The sequence below is a fragment of the Cetorhinus maximus genome, chromosome 3 (genome assembly GCF_964194155.1).
Source record: "Cetorhinus maximus chromosome 3, sCetMax3.hap1.1, whole genome shotgun sequence".
NCBI lineage: Eukaryota > Metazoa > Chordata > Chondrichthyes > Lamniformes > Cetorhinidae > Cetorhinus > Cetorhinus maximus.
In genome coordinates this window covers 83,519,010-83,538,721 of record NC_135881.1, presented here as the reverse complement: position 1 = coordinate 83,538,721, position 19,712 = coordinate 83,519,010, and the positions used below count along the sequence as shown (strand labels likewise).

Below are 19,712 nucleotides of genomic sequence, written 5' to 3'. Positions count from 1 at the left end.
TGCTTCTTACTCATTTCCATGATTGCTGCATGCAGCCAGTGCTCCTCATGCTGTTCATTGGCTGTACACATTAGCAGGGGCCCAATATTGTGAGTGCCTATCACTACTTAAGGCTAACCTCTATCTCTTAAAGAGGAGAGGCATTGTGGCTACAGGTAGTGCTGGGATCATTCTGAATATGGTGCTATGGGGCAATCAATAATGGCTGACCATGGAAGAGTTTAGGCACCAAGGCTTTTGGGAAGAGCTTGGAGCCCATCATTTCCATTATGGAACTGGTGTCCAACTTCATTAACACACATCCAACCAGTGCAGTGCCTGATGTCTCAGTGGTGTCTCAGCTTCCATTGCGGGACAAATAGCATTACCTAAATGATGCAATCCCATCTTGCAGCCATGAAAACTCAGACTGCTGCCATCATAGCTGCAGATACCAACAAAGGAGCTTCAGCACAACAGCAATCTGCCCTCCAACAGGTTACTAGTGGGAGAGTGGCCATGACTCCATGGAATATGAACCTGCTGTATTCTCTCAGGACAGCAGTGCGCCCACCACTACCACTTTTCCAGTGTCCTTGCTGTTGCCAGTCAGCCAGCAAGTCCAGGCTGCTTCCATCCATGCTGAGATAGTTCAGCTGGGTCTTAGAAGCCCAGAGCTTCTCGGGGTCGTTCTCCAAGGCCATCTGCAGTCTCCTGCATGAATGTTCAGCACTCTTCCACTAACCATGCTGCAATGGCTGGGAAAGAACATTGCAGGAACACTAGGACAGGCAAAGGCATATAGAAGAGGCACAAAGGTCATGCACAAGGGTGATTCATTTGTTTTTATTTAATATGCACTATTACATTATTTAATTTATAAATTTGGATTAAAATGTGGAAATGGGCTGGCTTTTAATTTTGCAATGTAGAAAGAGGATTATGTGATTGTCAATGATGGAGGAAAGATAAGGTGTGTGAGATTGTTAATGAATGGGGAATTAGTGTTGAGGCTACTGGTATTGCTCATGTATTATTGGTTCACAGACAGCCTGAGCAGAAAGGGGCTATGTAGGTTGCAGCCTCCCTCCTTTCTTGTCTCCTTCCTTTCCATCTCCTCCTCCTCCTCTTTCCTCTTCTAGGAGCTTGTCCTGTTCTGTGTGACCTCTTCTCATTTGCCCAGTTATGCTCAATGCCAAGAAGAAGCACTATTAACCAACCCATTTGTGGTTTGGACACAAGCCTTTAAATTTCCAGATAAATATTCAGCACTAGGCAGACTATTGGAGACTATTGAAATTTTAAACAAGTATAAAAGAAACACTCAAATGTGTGGAATTGCAGCAACAATCCAGAAGAAATAATCCAGTAACTGATCTGCAAGTAACTGTTAATCCATTTAAATAATGCTGGTGGGGGGCTCCTTCATGCTGTTTAATGTCGTGTTAGCTTTACAAAGTTAAGAGAGGGCTTAGAGTGGAACACGGGGCTCCAAAATAGACGTTGTGGTGTTAAATCAGCGACAATTATTTGCCTGCTCTGTGTGCTGCTGGTGGTTGTTAGGTGTGTGCACCCTCACTCTTCCTAGAACATGGCATCCAGTGTGGCTTCTGAAGTGTGTTTATGCACTGCAGACATCATTTTTGACATTTAAGAGGCCTTGCAGCATCCAAGCAAACAGGGACCACAGAGTTCAATTTTGCCTCCAAATCATTTTAATTTATTTCTCATTTCTTTCAGGAGACTGGCAATGTAACAATAACTGTAGCCCATACACATGGCCAAGACTGTTGAAACTTGAACTGTGCTCAAATTGTTGCTGGCGCCAGACTTATTATACACATGCCATGTTTGCAAAATAATAATGCACTGAGAAATAATTTTTTGGAACCTTGGTTATGTATGCAACTAAAACTATTGTAAGAGACATATCTGCTGCCAGATTGGGTGTATTCCATTTATATGTTCACTTTTGTCCTTAATGTGCAAAGCCATTATCGTATTGCACTAAACATTATGGCTGGATTTTCCACTATCTAGCAGCCCCAAATGGGTTGGATAGCAGCAGAAACAGCAGGAGAAATCAATCAGCAAGGCCAATGTTCACCTCCCTGAACTTGACCTTGATTTTCCTCTCCCAATTCCTATTGGGACCATCCCTGGCTACCCCTTCCCTGCCTACCACAAGCAAAAACTAGCAGGGAGCTGAGGCCTGCTTTCGCCAACTTTCCTTCGCCAACTCACCTCTTACCACTACCCTCTGGGAACACCAACTAAGTCTAGTGGTAGATCATAGGGTAATGAATGAATGGAATGCTTTTTATTGGACTTCTCTCCGTCAAACACTGACCATCGTAGACTTTGGGCTGGATTTTCATCTCCAGATGGAGGCAGAAAAGTAAAAATAATTAAGATTTTTGCATGAAAACTCCAATTTACAGTGCCTTCCGAGCCCTGCACTATTTTTGTCTGGCCTTTGCGAGAGTCAGGAAAGCTTTGAAGAACCATTGGAAATTTGAATTTCCTTCCCTTTGTTTGTGTGCTAGTGCAGGTTTTAGAAGCCAAAAACCTGCCAGATTTGAGAGTTCATAACCAGTGGGCCTGCTAAGGAATCTGGAACTTTCTTACAAGTAAGTGTTAAATATTTTGGCACCTTCCAAGGTCACTATTAGATGCTATATTGTAATGTAGATGTATTTTTAATGCAATGATCCATAAGAGAGCTTTGTCCTACAAAGGTAAGTTGACCATTGCATTGACCACCATTGTATCAGCGTTGACATGCATTACAGTACTTTCCCCAATGGAGAAAGTGACATACTGTATTAAAAGCTGTGGAACAATAAACTGGGAAACTCTCCTGTCATTTTTGGAATGACATTTAAATGTCCAGAGATCTTTGGCTTTGAAAAAGAATGGCCCTGCTGTTGAAAGTAAAATAAACTTAAGAACCTGCTACACTCTATTAATTGACAAGAAATCTGCTTTGAAATGGAAATGAACACCAACAGCAGCTTAAAAAGTCATTTAGTATTTCAGTTTCAGTGGACTGCATTGTTGACATTTCTCAGGGGTTGTTGTGATACCTGGGGCTATTATGAACGATTGACTTGAGTTTCAACATGTCCAGATCCATTTATTACAGCAGAAAACCCCTTGTGAAATGTGTTCACATTTTGACTAACAGTTTTAAGGGGGTAATTAAAAGATTTTGATGCTGTAAGTGGATAAGTGTTTGTTTTTACAATGGATTGACCACTTGAGGGAATTTACATTTTTTAATGGGTTTAATGGAAGAGAATTTTTTATTCAGTATGAAGTCTGTTTGAATATGACACCTCCATTAGATTGTTAGAAATTTATTTTTTTAAATGCCCATTTCAAAGATATCCTGAGGTCTGTCCATCATGGATACTGGGTGAGTTTTTTATTATTCTTTCATGGGATTTGGGTGTTACTGGCAAGGCCAGCATTTGTTGCCCATCCCTAATTACCTTTGAAATGAATGGCTTGCTAGGCTATTGCACTGGGCACTTAAGAGTCAACTACATTGCTATGTCCCTGTAGTAGCTATGGAAGATATATGGGGGCATGCAGTTTTCATGGAGGGTGAATGGAGTGGCATGGGGATATGAGGAGGCATGGGATTATGAGTGGGAATGGAGGGGGCATGGGTGACATGGCAGATATGAGGGCGCATTGGGTGGTATGGGAGTATGAGGGGGCATGGAGGGGCATGGAGGATATGAGAATGCATGGAAGCGTACAGATTGCATGAGGGATATGAGAATGCATGGGGGATATGAAGGGATATGAGAGGCCATGGAGGGGCAGTAGGTGGGTGGGGGTGAGGGGAGTGAGGTGTGGGCGATATGGGGCATAAGAACTATGTTGGACAGCTGGGCTGATGACCTAGTGATCTGAGGCAGGCCTTCTAACCAGCCTGTCTCGCCACCCACAATCCTCCGATATTGCCTCAGAACTTGGAAAATCCGAACCTTGCTTGTCCAAGTCTCCAGGAAACAAAAATGTGGTGGATGTCAGCAGAGGTGACAGACTCGGGTTTCTGAACTCCAGAAATGGCCCAACTTCCATTTCCCGAGCCCCACACAAAAATCTAGCTCCTTGAGCCTACCAAAACAAGAGATGGAGCAAATAATGAGAAATATTGCAAGCAAAAAATTAACTGGACCAGCCATTTCAATATTTCAGCTACAATACAGGTTGGAGGCTTGGAATTCTGTGACTCCCCAAAGCCTGTCCACCATCCATAAGGTACAAGTCAGGAGTGTGATGGAGTACTCTCCACTCGCCTGGACGAGTCCAGCTCCAACAACACCATCCAGCTCAACAACAGCCAGGACAAAGCAGCCTGCTTGATCAGCACTTCAATCCACCACCTTAACCATTTACTCCCTCCACCGCTGATGAACAGTGTCAGCAGTGTGTACCATCTACAAGCTGCACTGCAGCAACTCCCCAAGCCTCCTTCGACAGCACCTTCCAAACACATGACCTCTACCACCTAGAAGGGCAAAGGCAGCAGATGCATGGAAACACCACAACCTGCAAGTTCCCCTCCAAGCCCCACACCATCCTGACTTAGAGCATATTGCTGTTCCTTCACTGTCGCCGGGTTAAAATCCTGGAACTCCTTCCCTACCAGCATTTTACCTACACTACATGGACGGCAGCAGTCTGAGAAGTTTGCTCACCACCACCTTATCAAGGGCAATTAGGGATGGCCAATAAATGCTGGCCTTGTCAGTAATGCTCATATACCATGAACGAATAAAAAGAAGCAGGAGGTTATGGATTTTCTAAGGAAATTGGGCCAACAGATGGAAGGTGGAGTTTAATTATTTAAATTATAAAAGAATCAGATTGCAAAGGAGAACCAAAAGTGAAATGTGTTAAGTTTAACAGTCATACAGCATGTGAATCAAGAAGAAGATTTCTGGTTAGTCTGGGCAACTATGAAACTGCCGCACTGCAGAGGGTTAAAGTATAATTATTATTCTTTGTGTATGTAGTATAGATCAAATCCCATGATAAATGTATGCAATTCTAAAACCCAAATCACGGAAAGCATATCGGGCCTGAAATCCTGCAGCTGGTGCATTAAAGGGTTTTGTCTCACACTGCAGACACAAAGGGCAGAATGTTTTGTTTGCCTCAGGACCAGAGGCCCTAAAGGCCACAATTTCAGATTCCTGAGCGGCATGCTGCCTTTCTGACATGCTCCCACCAGCCTATGGAAGAGGTGTTGGGACATGTATACTGGCAGGCTGCCCGAACATGGCAGTTCATCAATTCATCATGCAAATGAGACAGTTAAAAGCCCGCTAAAGGGCAGGAAGTGATTTTTGTTTGCAGCCATGGGGACCACAAAGAGGCAGTGGGGAGAAAGGCATGGAGGCTGTTCCCTGTAACATCAGTGCATTAAATGGGGAAGTCCCAAAGAGCTCCTCATGCAGTGACACACTGTGGCCATTGAGTGTGCAAAGGTCGCATAGAGTTAGCTCTATAGGCACTGGGCCAGTGAAGGAGGAGTGACTCTACAGGGGTTATAAGGGCATGGCAGGGGGCCAAAGCAGCCCTGACAGTACTCATGGAGGCAAGGAAAACCGCCAATGGACATGGAGATGAGCCACTCACAATTGGAGATTAGTAGCAATGAGGCGCAGCCACTCCCACAGTAAATGCTGTGCAATAGCCCTGAGGCATGAAAAGGTATTGGATGAAAGGTAGGGAATAAACAAAGGTGATACCCTCCACACAGGGTACCCGACAATGAATTATTTTCCAGAAGTTAACAGGCCATCAGTGTCCCCGAAGGATATGCTTTACTAGGCAGATGGTCGCAGAGTTGTAAGCCCTGATGGAGGGCCAGCTCATTCTTTCCTGGGTGCAGTGGCACACCCTGGAAGCAGCTGTTAAAGTGTCAGTGGCACTAAATCCTTTACCTCTGGGTCCATCCAAGGGGCAGCAGCTCACTGACATTTTACAGTTGGCTTCCCATCCCAACATCCAGGAGGTAGCAGATGCCTTGTTTGGGATGGCATCGGATTACATTGAGTTCACCACTATTCAGGCTGCACAGGCACAGAGGGCAGTGGGATTTACCTCCATTGCTGGACTCTTTCAGGTGTAAGGGTTTATTGACTATACCCTTGTGGCCACTATGAGCAGCTGGGGCATTTATGTATGTATGTATTTCAGTATGAGGGGCCTTCAGGAGAAATGTGCCTGAATTAGACTGAACCTCCCTTCCATCCTGATCAATGCTTTGAGGTCTCAGCCAGACCTGAGGAGGGCCTTGCCAGGCTGGTTCACCTTGCTGAACCACTTCCTCCTCCTCCTCCTCATCCTCAGAGAAAATGTGTTGCTCCTCTGCTTCTCCTGTATAGGAAGGGACTCCATTTCATCCATTTGCCTTATAAGAGGTGGATAGAGGTGCTGCCCCATAAAAGGCAATCAGAAAATCTCCAGAAATGGTGCAGCCCTGGATCAATTGAGGTCTTGGCTTTTTTTTCCTGGGTGTCCTCTTGGTTTCCTGCCAGATTTACAGTGGGGGATTAGCAGATCCTCCAAGTAATTTCAGGGCCATAAAGACAGTTTTCCAGGAATCCGAAATAGAATATACAAGTGGTTTTACTCAGAGAGGTTACAGTGATGTTGGTATGAGAATGTTACCTGAGATGCTCTTCTTTTAGATTTGGTGAGCAAACATATTGGTAAGACAACGTTACTTTGGAGCTAGATGTGCTATATTTAATTCAGGAACACCTGCTGATTACTTGAATGCTGGATGCTTGAAATGGGAAAGTAATTCATCCTTCACATTGATATGCCTTGATGAGCATAAAGATGCATTTGAAAAGTAAACAATGCTGTGTTTGTTGAAAGGAGTGTGCAATCTGCCTCAGCCTTTGTGATCATACATTTCATACCTAACATTTCATTATGTCGAAATCCCTGATCAGAAAGCTACTACTTCTTTGTGAAAAGAAAACAAAATGTGTAGATTCCAGATGTTTTCCAATTCTTTCCATGCAGGCCAACAAATAGGAGCATGGGTGGAGAAGATGGGGGTTACAAGTCTGTACAGCCATTTTAGAATTTTGCAATAATTATACCAGACATAGTGGCTGCCAAGATAATGTTTCTCTAAGACGAAACTATTATCTATTGCCCAATAGTATTTAGAAATCTAGTTTATTATACAATTTGGACTAATTGCTTTCATTTAAATTTGTGCTTAGCAGACAGATGAGTCATTTTTTCCAATCTGGAAACAAAAATTGAATTGAATCAAATTATGTGCGGTGAAACTATGAAGCAATTAGACCTCCTCATAAAATAATCAACAGATGCATATGTATGAATACTTTAGATTTCACTTAACATACTCCTGTGAGTGATTCAATTGTGGCCGCAATACCAGTTGCCTGAGGGAGGTTATGGTTGACTAATATTTTAATGTGAAAAGGAACTTTTAAGGACAAGTGATTTTGGCAAATGTGATCTCATTAATATAACTGATTGAGGGAAAATGAATGTTAATCTGACAAGACACAGATTTGCTTTTTAAGTTATAATAGTAAATCACCATTTTATGTCCAAATTTTTGGATATTTTCTAATTTACAAAACACATTTTCCATTCTACTTACATTTTCCATAATTTGACATTTCTGCTTGCTTCCGAGAAACGCTCCAATTTTAGGCTGCTATAATTTTTAAAGCATAATTTCACCACCAGTATGTCATGTGCTTGTCTGTGTGTGTGTCCACATATAAGCATGTATGAGTCCCCATGTATGTGTCTCTGCATGCGCATGCACATGTATTGGGAGTAGGTGATGAAGGCATGGGTGCATGTAGATCCTGGCCAGTTCAAATGAAAAATCAGTTAATCCAGTTAACAAGCTTCTTCAAAACCAACATTTTTTTTCAGAAACTACAAATCTGCTACAGCTCTCAGCTCCCAAAACACCAAAATGTTTAATGCTGAGAAATTAGGGAATACATATATAAAGAAGGCAGTGTTCTGTGCATTTTTTAATTCATTCACGGGATGTAGGCTTCGCTGGCTGGGCCAGCATTTATTGCCCATCCCTAGTTGCCCTTGAGAAGGTGGTGGTGAGCTGCTTTCTTGAATCGCTGCAGTCCATGTGGTGTAGGTACACCCACAGTGCTGTTAGGAAGGGAGTTCCAGGATTTTGACCCAGTGACAATGGAGGAACGGTGATATATTTCCAAGTCAGGATGGTGAGTGACTTGGAGGGGAAATTCCAGGTGGTGGTGTTCCCACCTATCTTCTGCCCTTGTCCTTCCAGGTGATAGAGGTCGTGGGTTTGGAAGGTGCTGTCTAAGGAACCTTGATGAATTCCTGCAATGCATCTTGTAGATGATACACACGGCTGCCACTGTGGGTTGGTGGTGGAGGGAATGAATGCTTGTGGATATGGTGCCAGTCAAGTGGGCTGCTTTGTCCTGGGTAATGTCAAGCTTCTTCAGTGTTGTGGGAGCTGCACTCATCCAGACAAGTGGGGAGTATTCCATCACACTCCTGAATTATGCCTTGTAGATGGTGGGCAGGGTTTGGGGAGTTAGCAGGTGAGTTATTCATCACAGGATTCCTAGCCTCTGACCTGCTCTTGTAGCCACAGTATTTATATGGCTAGTCAGCTCAGTTTCTGGTTAATGGTAACCCTCAGGAAGTTGATAGTGGGGGATTATGTGATGGTAATGCCATTGAACATCAAGGGGCAATGGTTAGATTCTCTCTTGTTGGAGACGGTCATTGCCTGGCACTGGTATGGTGCGAATATTACTTGCCACTTGTCAGACCAAGCCTGGATATTATTCATGTCTTGTTGCATTTGAATACCTGAATCAAGTTCATTGTTTGGAAAAATATGGCTAAGGGCAGGATCGTCCCAGATTTGCACTAAGTGCAGTAGCGGGCGGGATAAAAAACGTTTTACCTGCCAGCCGCAATGGCGGCTTTTCACGCCATTTCATCCCAATCCCACCTCATTAATTATGCGTTCCTGGACAACATGCTTCTTCAATGGCTGGCGGGCTCTCATTCACTCGTCACGCCATCCACCTTGCTGTTTCATCATGCTGGATGCCACATTTGAAGTACAGTCACGTGCACACCTCTTAAAGCTTACAGCCCACGACTGCTTCATAGAAGGCATGAACCTGAAATGCAAGAAGACAGCAGCCCCCGGATTTAATGACATGTTCCTCGAGCACCTTTTGGATGCAGTGTGAGCAGCAACATCACTGATCCAGGATTGGAGGCAGTGGCAGCGGTGGTTAGTGCCAGTGTCCTGCAAAAGAGCACAGCCACCCACTGCCACAAAAGGGTGAATGGTCTTATCCATTCTGCCACGGTAAGTCACTCTTCTCATCACTCTCAACTCACACACTCACAAACCCATCACACATCCACAGGGATCTCACACCTGAAGGGACAACACCTCTAACTCTCACACACCCTCAAATCTCCATCAGGCCCATTCCCTCTTGCGCTCGCGTTCTCATCCTGTCCATGGCTCCGCTCACCACACAAACATTCCATGCATTGCCATGTGTCCTGCTCACACTCTCTCCATCTGTTTTCATGCAGGAGAAGCCTGCTCACATCAGCAGGCAGAGGACCCAGACCGGGATGGAGTGGCCTACATTCGGCCCCTCACTCACTTTGAGGGGCGTGCTGTCACACTGACTGTTGAAGATGTGGACCATGCCTGCGGCGATGGTGAGGTTGGCGGTGAACACCCTACAATACATCATACCCCCCTCAATGCAACTGTGAGTGCTCTCTCTCCTGCTTTGACTCTGATGACATGCACTAATTATTTCTACTTTGGTTCACAGGGAGCTCTGCCAAGCGACCGACACCCTTAGCCAGCCAGTCCCTCAGCTCCATCCACATCCTCACCTCCAGCCTAGAAGACGCATCCTCCGATGAAGAGCTGGAAGGAAGCAGCCTGGAAGACCTGTCACAGTGCTTACCCACACCCTCCACCAGTGCTGAGACACACACCCTGGTGGGACCTAGATCAAGAGCAGACTCAGATTCACAATTTGGTGCTCACTGCATAGACATGTGTCCGCAGCAGGAGAAGACAGTTTCAGTCGAGCTCCCTAGCACTCGGAGGACTGCTGGGGAATAGACATCTATGAGGTCCGAGTTAGATGACGAGCCTCTGGATTTGGCCTTCAAACTCATCCTCTTGATTCCGCAGAAGGTGGTGGAACATCAGGCAGAGCTGTTGGAAGTCCTTAACAGAGTGGCACATGATTTGAGGAGTGCATCCGCCTGCTCTCTGATGAAGTCGTGCCCAGATGTGCGTGTAGGGAGGTCTCCATAGGGAGGATGGCGGATGCCATGGAGACGCTGGTCCAGCATAGTGCGGAGATGCGTGCAGGCCTGCACTCCATTTTGGGAGCCATGGGTGAGTTCCTGCAGTAGCAATGCAAGAGGCAAACGAGGCACTACGACTTCCCTCCAGGTGCTCCTTCCCCTTAAAGGGTCAGGTCGGGGTCTTTGGGCACCAGAAGGGGGGAGAGCGGCAGCTGGACACCCCTGGATCATCCACTCAGGAATCTCAGAGGCTGTCCCCTCCCTCCAAGTCCCCTTTGCCTATGACCCCCTCAGCCTCGTCCTATATCACCGCAGAGGAGCAGCTGGCACACAGGAGGACAGCCAAAGCAATCCGGGGCCCCCAAGGCCTCGGCTCTCCAGAGGATCCACGCCGAATTCATCAGAGGCAACAGGGCCAACCACTGCATAGGCTGTCTCCACCCCTGCTGCAAATGTCAGGCAGCATGTGGAAGTCTGAGGCTTTCAAAAGTTAAGAAATTCTGATCGCAGTTGGTTGCACGGGTGAACACATTTTGTCACTTTATAATCTGAGAATATATTCATTTTCATTGAATAATGTGTAATGGTGTCTTCCAGCTTCATTGACAGGCTTCATGAGTCCTCCCACAGCATTCCCCACCACACCTCCCACCCGCAACTAGCACTTCAACTGCATGCAGCTGATTTCAGAGGGAGAAGTATGTGTGTTGCATGGCCTTTTGGAGCCTTGTGCAAGCACTCTCACATGCACGTGGATCCTTCCCGCAAAACACTCATCTCAATGTCCTTTTCATTTTGAATGCTGCCTGCTGGGGTTCGCAGTCAGTTGTCCATCTGAGCTGACCTGCATCTCGGCCCACCCACTGATCACACTCTCATGCAGCAGCTGATCTTACCCACCATGACTCTCATTTCACTTTTGATTTAGCCAGCATGGTAGTGCTACAGTTTTTTTTGCGCTCCCCCATCCTTTCCCCTTCCCCAGTTACCCATTTCCTTTCCCCCATCGCTGTCCACCCACCCTGGCATTACCTTTCATCTCCCCACCATGACCCACCAGCCATAACCCTTTCCTTTTGGGGATGTCCTGGTGACTGTGCACATTCCCTTCCACCCCAAAAATCCCACCCCTATCCACATTATCCTCACCAACCTCCTCCTTCCCACCCCCAGGGTCCATGTCTGCCACCGAGCCCCAACAAACCACCCTTGCTGTATCTTCTACCAATACTGTCGTGCTCTAAAGCTCCCACTCTACTGCTTTACTCTGCCCTCGGTCATTCCCACCATTCCCTCTTACCATGCCCACCCTCAGTTCGCTAGCCAGGAGGCAGTCATTGATTCAACAGAGCCCTCCCTTGCACATTCACTTGGACATTCCCCCCTTCCGGATATCTTCCCCCCTTGGAGCTCTTTCCCCCCCAGCCCTTCCCCCCACCCTACCCCCCGCCCCCCCGCCCCCCAACCCCCTGGCTCTCCTTCCATTAGTTCTTCCACGTTCTTGACTCCTTCCTCCACCCTAACTTATTCCCCTCCCCGGGCTCCTTCCTGCCCCCTGGACTCCTTCCGCCCTTTGAACTCCTTCCCATACACTTCCTCCTCCCTTACAATTACGTCCCCTTGCCATCTTCTCCGCGATGCCCTCCCTCCCCTGTACTCCACCCCACCATCACCATTGTTCCCCCCTTCCTAAACTCACCCACCCTGACACCTTCCTTTCCCCCCTCCCAACCTCACCCCCACACCCTCGACACACCTTCCTTTTCCACTTGATCTTAGACCTTCCTCTCCCACCCCTGGTACATCTTCCTCTCCCAAACACAGCTGGACATTCCTGTCCGCCCTCTCAACCATCATCCGTTGTGAGCAGACCCTCAATGGTGACTTCACAACTTTTGTGAGCTGCTTCGTAGCGGAGCCATGTCCATGAGAATCCACCCAGCATTCAACGGATATTCCTCCAGGGCCCTATTGCTGTTGGGCTCCAGCATCTTCTGCTCCTCAGATGACCGCGATGTGAGCAAGGCCCTGGCGGTAGGTCCTGCCTTCTGTACATCACACTTGTCAAGATGTGTTCTGCACCATGTGTTTTCCCACCGACATGGGTGGATGATCCAATGTGGGGGGATGATTCCGGTAAGATGGGCTTATAATAATTTGCAGGTGTATTACAATGAGGTTCCCAACGTCCGATGGCGGGGAATGTGATCCACCACTGATGAGCAGAACGAATGATTGCAAACTGGTTTCATGACATAGTGAAACCAATTTTTGGCTTTCTCTCCATGTTGTCTGCTCACACCGCCAAACGGACCCGGTGCCAATGGGCACAGAAAATTCCCCTCTAAGTGTTAAGCATTAGATCATGCTAAGTAATAATTTTAATTTTTGAAATAGAAACTACACGTTGCCAACTATTTGCGGCAAATTTCATAAATGGCTTGTGTATATATTAACAAAATTCCTGATATTATTTGAAACACATTTGAAAATATATTTGAAGTGATGTAGCAGAAGTTGAACTATCTGATCTTTATACATTAATCTATTTTTTCATTTATTTTATTCTCTTCTTTTTTAAATTTGCCTTCTTTTGTGCCACACACCTTTCTAGGCTGAGAGCATGGACACCTCTCAAACCTCACACTGGCTGGGAAGTACTTGGGATGACTTGCAATCCAATTTTACCCCGTTCCCTGAGAGGACTTCCCTTCTCCTGCTCATCAAATCTATAAAGAGTGATTGAGGTCAGGAAGCAATTATGTGGGACTGGGTAAGGCTATTAAGCCTGTTCTGCTGCTTTGGAAGAGCAGCCACGCTTAATCTCACACCCCAGCTTTTTGTCCCTAACTCTCCAAATTCTTCATCCTTGAGTGCCTGTCCAACTCTCTTTTAAATTTATTTATGGAATTCTCCGACGGAACACCATTTTGCCTGAAACCCATGGCCTCTAAGATCTGCACTTTCCAACTGAATGCCATTGTGAACCAAAATAAAGATGCTTTTTTTTCTCCCCCATGTCCAACCTCTATTCTTGGTACCCTTGAAAATTTGTGACCTTGAAACTATCAGCATCATAAATTCTAAGTAATTTATATTGTAAGTAATTGGAAAATTCTGCCTGTACATATCAATGTAAAAGGGCCCGAATTTGCCTGGCTTCAGTGGGACATATTCCAGTGGAGTACAGATGAAAAACTGGTACAGCTTGTTGTGCCAAGCAGTAGCACACCTACCCTATGCTAGTTAACCAAGGAATCATGGAGTCACACAGCACAGAAGGAGGACATCCAGCCCATCATGCCTGTGTCATCACTTTCAAAGAGATATCCAATTAATCCCACTCCCATGTTCTTTGCCCATAGCCCGGTAAATGGTTCCTTTGCAAAACACGAAAGAAAAGCATCAATTAACCAATATGACTAAAATGGTAGTAATAACAGGTGAGAAAACAAGCAAAACAATAGTTACTAAAAGAATGCAAGAACACTGGTGTTTCTGACACGCTTTAACTTGTTTCCATGTTTGTTTACTTTACCATTTGATCAGTTGGACAATATGGAGTTATGGGAAAATCATTGGGTCAGATCTTCCGGTATCAAGAGCAGTGATATACTGAACTGTATTGGCCTGAGGAAGTCCTGATGTGCGCACATGTGCTGTCATTGCCTGGGAAGCTTAAACACCCAATGAGCTGATTTGTGCTGCCCAGGGATCACCACCAATGACTCTTAAACTCATCTCAATGTTGGAAGCTTGAACTAGATATGCACTACTTATCCGGATACTCATGTTAGAATTGTTATGCTGTTTAATCTCTGGGGCAGGATTTTTCAGATGGTGGGGTTTCCTGCCCTGCCACCTGAGAGTTGGTGGCAAATGCATCCCAACGATACTGGCTGCCCCACTGCCACTTAACGCTCCAAGGAGTATTAATTGGCTGGGGATGAGACTTCTGTGCCTCAGTCAGGAGGAAGGCCCGCCTCAGAGAGCTGTCAGCCAATCTGATTGACTGGCAGCTCTCTAGTCCCAGCAGCTCCAATAGCAGCAGTGGCCAGGACTGGAACTGCAAGTAGTCCCCAGATTCTAAATCCTGGAGTCAAGGAGTGGATGGGGAGGTGAGGCCCGGGAGGTGGGGTGAGAGGGGTGATGGAGAGGCCAGGAGTGGGGAAGGAGAACCCATGGGACGGCAGACCTTGTAGGGTTGGGGGGGGCACTTGATGTGGAAAGGAGGCCATTGAAGGAAGTGTCCTCCTTACTGCCTGAGGCCTGAGCAGCATGACTTTCCGACTTCACCCCACTAGACATCACCTGTCCCATCATAAGACTGCAGACTGGGTGGGTGCGTGGAAATCAAATGATATATTTTACAGCCCCTCTCCCCACATCTGACCCATACCCCATCCCCCTGTCCCAACTAACCCCGTGAAACCCCCAACCTGTCTACTCACTCCTATCTCAACTCTCACCCGCTCAGTCACTCATCAGCCTACTTGCTCACCCACCAACCCCACTGAAAGACTTGAGACCTTTAAAAGCTTACCTGAATACAGTGACTGATGTCATAAAACAGAGGCGTGCCCTCTGCACCTCTCCTCTTCACCAGTCTTCTCCTGGTTTGTTGTGCTAAGGCTTCATTATTCTAGCTGGGATTGTAAATTCTTGCTGGAAGGGTGCAAAACATAAGCACGCATTGGTCGCTTTAGTCAGGAGTCATGTGCACAGCATCGCTGCTAATTGGAAGGTCTCGCTCATTATTATTTTCTTATAGGGCAGGAAGAATCATATATTGCAATGACATTGTGACATTTCTGTTCAAAATGGTGTTAAAATCCTTCTTCATTATGATACTTTTCAGTGCTTAGAATGGACTTTTAAGGATTAGATATTTTCAAACCATCAGTCTAACTGATAAGAATAATGAGTTCCTTGTTCATATATCATTTAATTTCCAAAAAAAATGGGCCTTGGAGTTTTTGTTAAGTTCCCCAATAAATGTGATGATATTTAGGCTGTATGACATATTTGTGACTTATTTGTTTACAGAAAGTTGTCCGGTTCTAGATCCAGTTAACAAGTGCAGTCAGTCCTTGTGGGAAGCTCTGCTTAGGAAAACTTCTGTCTCCCCGAGCTAGCAAATGTGAAATAAGGAGAACAATGATTGAGTGGACATTTCCAATTCAGTCTGTTTAAAACAGGTGGTGCAAGTGTGTATAGAGTAGAAAAGGGAGAAGTGGTGTTAAGCTGGCGAATATATTCAGGTGTAAAGTCCATTCACATTATATATGAAATAGTTGAATAGGAATGTAGGCTTATTACCTAAGGAAGGTCTGAGGGTATTTTAATGATTATGGTATTAGTCAACCTGGCTTTCATTTCTGAACAATGGAGAAGTTGACAGAAATCGGGACAGGAGTTCAATGAGGTTGCTTGGGAAATTAGCAGCACAAGTTGTACAATGCACAGTGGAAATGAAACTAAGTACCATCAGTAAACCAATGCCTGTTATGGGATTCAGGCTAATGTTTAGGGCGCAAAAGTCTAAACAGAGCCTCTTACAATGGAAGTGCAGAAAAAGCAGCAAAATAATCAATGGCTATACAGAAGCATTGTAGCTGAAGTGCTGTTTCATGAAATAAGATGATTCAATGTTTGTATCTGATTTACGATTCAATTCACATTGCACTGAGAGAACTTTTACTTAAGAGCTACAAAATAGGAATTATTAGGTTTCGTGTAAGGGAATTCCTCTGTGAAGGTCTATTGTGCTGTCTTCACAGCTGCTGAGCTTGGAGAAATATAACAAGCCTTTTCACTGCAGCAATTAAAGACTGACTGTCACCAGAATGACATCATCCTTCTCACAGGCCCCAGGAGGCAAGTTTGCAAGCACTACGGAGCCAATGCTTTATATCGCTGACAGGTAAAATCTCAACATCTTAAAGTGATTGGGGGTGTATACCTGCCAGGACCTGTACACAGGTACATTATCGCATTTCGTTGAAGAATCATTCTTGTGTTTAATTTGTATTTTCTCATATGGGAGTTCTGGCTGAAATTCAGCCTGTGAGCTGACTCCTGCTTTGAGCTCTGGCTGAACTTATGCACATCCAGTCTTTGTGTACCTTGGAGATTTAAAGCTCAGTGACAAGAAGCACATGACTTTGGCTGTTTCTCAAACCATGAACAAAAGACTCTATAGATGACCTAGTCTTACACCTATTAACTAAATGTAAACTAGAGGGTTTGTCAGCTGAGCACTGTAGCTGTAAAGGATTATTGTGTACATAATGCTTAATCCATCACTGATAACATTAAGACACTTTTGTTCTCCATCTATTTTTAAAAGCATTGCTATTTCTCATTTCTATTTTGATGAGTTTAGAGGTTGTGAAAAAAAAAAGTTTTATATTTCAAACTAGTACATTAGAGGTCATTTAATTGTCCGCACAGTGAGAACAGTGCAGCCAGACATTTATGGTGGGGGTCACGTTGGGGGGAGGGGGTGGTGTTGGAGCATTCCTGACACAATTCCTTGAACTACACTCCTCTATCTTAATTTACCTGAAATCTTGTACGGAAAGGCTTCCTGCCTAATGAACAGATTTAAATGACAAAGTCCCACTTCGATAATTTCAATGGGAGATGCAGGTCATTTTAATTTTGGTCTGACTGAAGGAAACAAAGTCTCGGACCCAGCTGCAATTTTAGCATGAGGGCTTCCCTTCCGCCTACAAGGAAACCTTTGTTAAACTTCTAGCAGCCATTTGGGAGGAGATCAGATATCCATATTTACTCAGTTTAAATTTATTCACAAAGTGAAACATTACCAATGTATAGCACCTAAGCCTACTCACCACCCCAGTGTCAATAAATATTTCTCAACATGTGCTCAAATAACGAATGCCTTCCATCTGTTTATCCTTAACCTTAATTTATACAATTAATAACTTTGTGCTTCTCCTATGTCAGACATATGCCATTCAACCACCACTGCCATTACACCCCCCGCCCTCGCAACAACTCTCAAACGTTAACGGTTCCTCCTACCTCTCCAACTCCTCATTTTCATTACTTGCCTTGTGGTGATTCTAGCCATAGACATCGGCTGTGGTTTGACTACCTTGTGCAGTTCTACCCGCTCTCATCAGTTTTGACATCATTCACTCCAGTTTCAGGCGGGAGCTAGTATTGGAGCTTGAAAATGAAGCTCAGGAGTTAAAACCTCCTGGGCCTCATGTTCTGGGAAAGTCAGATGGATAACTACCATTTTGACCCTTCACCCTTGATTCCCAACGCAAGTTAAAATTAGGGCTATGATGTCAAAATTTGAAAGACTATTGTACCAATTAACTGAAAATAAACAATGTAAGCCTAAAACCAGATTAATTCTCAAAATCCTGCATGCAGCTAACTTCCACCTGCAACACTAAGATTGCAAACTGATTCTCCTCAGGGGGCATTGAAGCTTAATCACATAGTTACCTCATACAAATCAACTTCACTGATTTACTTAGCATGCAGTTGTGTTGCAAGTGTAGACTTGTCACTAAGCCTGCAGTGTAATTCCAGGGTCAGGGCCCTTCCTGACTTAAAGCAAAGCAAAACTCCTAGGACACAGTGAGTGTAAATTCAGTTGAGCTCCCTGTTTTTTTTAAAACTAACAACCTTAATTTAAATGTTTAGAGACCAGATACGCTCTCCTTCATAACTTGCAAATATGAAAGGCCAGAAAATGCCTGAGGTGGAGGAATGGAATTCTGTCATAATCCCAGGGAAGACGGTTGTAGCTTGGGCTGAAATCTGGATCCGTTGGGTTTCCCAACCTGAAAACCTAGATGTAATTCTGTGTGCATCGGTGTTAACTTGCACTCGGGTGCGATACTCTATATTCCATGGTAATATTTTAGTCATCACCTGACATCTGATAATGATCAAATGAAATCACTGACCTGAAATTATTTCACACAGCACTCAAACCACATAAATTGCAAATATTTATTTGCCTGCAAGCGTTCAGCTGACATCATTGGTGTTCAACTGACATGGAAGTACGCTGCATCAGCCCCCAGCTAGCATCATTTGTGCTTGCAACAAAGACGTTAAGCAATCAAGCAGGTTAAGGGAGCATTTCCCGGCCTGCAGTGCAGTGTGGTTTAAGTGCAGGGATGAGCGATTATATAGGCCGGCCTCTAGTGGACAAGCCCGCCTACAAATTTCTGGTGTCATGGATTTCTTGACATGCCCCCTCTCTCCCCAACTACCCCCACCGACCACCTGACCCCCACAGCCTCTCCTGAACTCCCACAACTGACCAGCGCCCCTGCCCCGGAACGCCCAGGAACATGTCCCCGCTCGAACCCAGATTTCATGATAGTTCCGACTTTCTGCAAAATAAAAACAGAAAATGCTTGAAAAACTCAGCAGATCTGGCAGCATCTGTGGAGAGAGAGTCCAATATTCTTCTTTGGAATTGCTTGCTGAGTTTTATCGGCATTTTCTGTTTTGATTCAGCATCCACAATATATTGTTTTTATTTTCTTAGTATAAACCACCCGCACCCCCAGGCCTAAACTCAGCCCTGATCAACTGTCTCCCCTCCCACCCTCTTCCAGGTTAGGGGCTGGCCAGAACCAGAAGTGAAGTTGGGGCCGACGGGAAGTGACGTCAGATGCCTGCTGGGCACATTTCCAGCCTGCATGGGACCATTACAGAGTGAGGTAAGTTTTGGGCTGTGGAGACTGGGAGGGAGCAAGACAGAGAGAGAGACAGAGAGACAAGGAGGGAGAGACAGAGAGGGAGAGACAGAGAGGGGCAGCAACATTACCACTCTAGCTTGGTAGGCGATGGCAGTGGTGATCAATGCCAATGCTGCACAGAAGAGGTTGGCCATCCAGTGCAGATAGAGGACAAATGATATCATCCATGCTGCCAGGGTAAGGCAACCATCTCATCACTCTAAACTCATACACTCAAGCCCACCACACATGCACTAGCAAGGAGTCCTGGTGAGTTGCTAGCTTTCTTATTTCATTATATACTTTTAAACTTAATTCCACTGTAATGTTATTTCTCAATGGTGCCACATTTACTTTTTTACTTAAATTGTTAACTATTCTTTTAATGATCGTACTTAATGCCTATAATGCCTAATGATCACTTCCACATATTTAACAAGCTGTGATGACTTTTGTTGAGTGCTTCAGTGATCTGTGATCAATACTCATTCCGATTTGATGTCAGATCAGTACTGATCACTTCAAGCTTTTATTGAATGCTGAATCAATGTCAGATCTTTCAGGTTTGAAGCCTCAGCAGTAAATTCTGCTCTGGGAGCAGGAGCAAAA

At 45.1% G+C, this 19,712-nt stretch overlaps 1 long non-coding RNA gene across 1 annotated transcript; it reads left to right on the top strand.

Moving 5' to 3' along the window:
- Positions 1 to 2,528: 2,528 nt before the first annotated feature.
- On the top strand, positions 2,529 to 19,102 carry LOC144672907 (uncharacterized). Its single transcript, XR_013574204.1, has 3 exons — positions 2,529 to 2,609; positions 16,146 to 16,288; positions 18,981 to 19,102. It is a non-coding gene; the product is annotated as an uncharacterized LOC144672907 (long non-coding RNA).
- Positions 19,103 to 19,712: the final 610 nt, after the last annotated feature.